Source organism: Hippocampus comes, unplaced genomic scaffold (assembly GCF_001891065.2).
Source record: "Hippocampus comes isolate QL1 unplaced genomic scaffold, H_comes_QL1_v1.1 scaffold415, whole genome shotgun sequence".
Lineage (NCBI taxonomy): Eukaryota > Metazoa > Chordata > Actinopteri > Syngnathiformes > Syngnathidae > Hippocampus > Hippocampus comes.
The window spans coordinates 606-3,906 of NW_017805543.1; the positions used below are offsets into that span (position 1 = coordinate 606).

Below are 3,301 nucleotides of genomic sequence, written 5' to 3' on the forward strand. Positions count from 1 at the left end.
TCTCGTTGTCAATATGATTTGTTATCGATCTTGATATTTGTTTGAACGTTATTGGACTTGTCATTTTTCGTTTGTGTATTCTCATTGTTCTCTTGTACCTTGCCTTCACAATAGAGGTAAGATCGGTCGGCCCGAGCCCGACCCGGGCCTAAAATGCCAATCATTGCTTCGGGTTTGGGTCGGGACAGGTCGGACTTCTCTCTCGCTGCCCTTTTGTTTTTGTTTTTTTTGAGGCCGTCAATACTTTTGGCCACGAGAGACCGTGGTTCGCAAAAAAAAAAAAAACAGAAGTCGTCTCATCACAACATGTACTGTACTAAACTCTTGCAGTGACAATTTAAAGAACTCCTTCCTGCCTCTCTCTATTATCCAGCCGTCATTGTTTTTCTTTGTCTCTCTGCTTCTCTCTCTCTCAGTGCCGTGCTAGATTCTTCAGGACGTACTGCTGCTGTGGTTAATGGCCCAATTTTCAAAACGTCAAAATACGGACGGCCTTAAATTTTTCCGACAACTCTTAAAAAAAAAAAATAATCCGTCAATGATGGAAAATTGTTGGTTAATGTACCCTCTGCAGAAACAGAAATACATGTTTAAAAGATGTAAATATGTATGCAGACTTGTTTAACTTAGATTTCGTGACAAAAGACAGGCTTTAATTTGTTATCACAAATCACCCCTCCTCCTCCCGAGTCATCACAAATAAAATAGGAAATGTCGGGTTTGATTCGGGCTCGGGCCTGCAAATCAAGTTAATTGGTCGGGCTCGGGCCGGGTCGGGTTGGATTTTTTTGGGTCGGGTCGGGCTGGGTTTTTTTGGCCTGATCTTACCTCTACTTCACAAGCACTTTTTTGTTCTATGTGTTGTTTTTTTTTTCTGACTCCTTGTGGCCAGGCAAGTTAGCTTGGTGTGACTGTGATTAAAGTACAGATCGGGATAAAAAATATTTTTTCTGAGCTTATTTCTTGTTCAAGCCAACACATATTGTTGTGGGAAATAATTGAGCACGCACCAGCATAATATGTTTTGGTTGTTTATTGTGGCCACCTACTTTTGAACAAAGCATGTTTGTTTTTTCGTGACAAACGTCACAAAGAATGTTCATTCAAGAGGAGTAGCAAAAATTCTCTGTGAACCCCTAACAAGACAAGTTTTTGCTTCTGAGAGCCCAAAAGATCCTTTGCTTTCGAGACAGTTTGATTGCCTCGTGTGACAGCTAAAAACTCAATTTTCAAATCATACATTATTTTGTTTGAAAGCAAGAATTTCAGTTTAATATTCATGAAATTTGTACTTGACGATCGAGCCCGCATCTAGAATGTCGGTGGTGGCCCGACAACAGTGGCGTACTGGTCCTGGGCCATTAGGCCATTGGGTCACCGTTAATGTCGGATCCTGTATCATTTTCCATTAGTTTGTACCATTACTTCGGACCACCTGGTAACATTAAAATAGATGTGAGTGACCTTTGGGCGAAACTTTGAAGAGAGGCAACATGATACCAGCATAGAGAAGCCAGAGGTGGTGGGCGTGGCCAATGTGGTTGCAGCTTTGTGTCACAGTGGATGTTGTTGCAAGAAGGCTGCTGCAGGCTTCAAGATTGTCTTCGGGGGTGGGACAAGCATGACAGTGGAAATCAGGATGATCTTAATATATACGGGAGCTTTTATTTTCCACCTCTTGTTTTCACGGACATCATTGTCCGTGAATACTTGGTTTTCTTTCTCTGCTCAGTTTTTTGGGGAAAGGTTCAACTGCTTGCTTCTGCCACGAATCTTCCTTTTTATTGCCTCAAGTGCTATGTGCTTTTTTGATGCAAATAACATGATTTAAGACATCACAGACACTTGGAGAAGGGTGTCCAGTCAACATGGATGACATGAAAGTTTTGCGGAAGAAGAACCTTGCCCTGAGGAATGATGCTGTGAAGGGGCGGAACCCCTGTTGTGAAACTAGTTTGAGTGTCGCAACTGGTAAATTTTCTCATACATGCAGCTGGAATGAGCAGATAATTGGTACGCTGACAATACATTTTTTTGTGCATGGAATAATGAAGGTAAATGACAAATGGGATTTTGCTTGTATCATGCTTTTAAAGGCACTCAAAGCACTTGAACAATCCTCATCAGCATCAGGACCAAGTTGGGGCTTTGGTATTTTGCTCAAGGACGCTTGAGCATGGTCACTCGGACTCAGGATTGTAACCAAGACCTTCAGGCTGGAAAATGATCATAATACCACCTCAGCCCCATAAGGATTCCGATTGTGCTCTTGTCAAAGTTTCACTTCAGGTTTTTGTTATGGGACCAACTGATGTGTGTCAGGAAACTGGAGAGTACTTTTTGGAAGCGGTACCAGACTGACTGTGGAGACTCGTAAGTTTGGCTTTGATGTATCGCAATCCAAATTGTGTCACTACCTCAAAAACATGAGATAAAAAAAGATGAACTAAATTTTTTGTGTCAATTTTTTTACACCGTGGAGCCTGTTGAGGTTTGCAAGTTCAAAACAAATCTCAGGAGGTTCTTGTAAAGGAAGCAACTAATGTGTGACAGGATACAACAGGTTACTTTTTGGAAGTGGAACCAGATTGACGGTGGAAACCTGTAAGTGGGATTTTTTGGAAGATAATTACCGGTACTTAGTTTTGTTTTAATTAAAATCTGAAACAGAAACTTAGCTAGTTCATGTTATTTCTTTTTGTTTTGTTTGAGCATCATATTGTCTGAGTATGTAGTCGACATTTGGATGTGGAAACAGATTGAGTGTTGAACCCGGTGAGTGGAAACATGGCAAAGTCTGTTTGGCGGCTCAATTAAATGAAGTTTGCTCGTTCCATGTTTACATGCTTTGTGTGAAACTTTCACAAACTCTGTCATGAACATAATATGAAAGCTATTGTTGCATATTAGACATGTCAAGAACCAGCAAGTTTCTTCAAAACTACAAGCACCATAAAACCAAAGTGGATCACTGGAAAAAAAAATCTAAGCTGTTTTATTTCCATCTTGATTTAGATATTAAACTCAAAAATTAAACACGAAAAAAGTAGTCATTCGTGATGTTGGTCTTCGTGGACGCTCAACCAGGGTTGCAAGGTGGTCTCGAATTGCCCACGTCACATGCACATCCACAAGGGGAGCGCTTGCAGTTTCGCTATATTAATGCACTTTGCACACACCAACCTGATACATGGACCCCAGTGAGTCAATTTTTCCACTTCAATAAAGTCCTTCGACTCCCTTGATTTTAAAAGGAGTGAGGGGAGCCACTTGGATTGGTCATTTATATTCCATATAATGG

General features: G+C 40.9%; 1 long non-coding RNA gene across 1 annotated transcript; it reads left to right on the forward strand.

The window, feature by feature from the left end:
* The first annotated feature begins 1,953 nt into the window (after window positions 1-1,953).
* Window positions 1,954-2,862, forward strand: LOC109521466 (uncharacterized). Its single transcript, XR_002169356.1, has 2 exons — window positions 1,954-2,373; window positions 2,483-2,862. It is a non-coding gene; the product is annotated as an uncharacterized LOC109521466 (long non-coding RNA).
* Window positions 2,863-3,301: the final 439 nt, after the last annotated feature.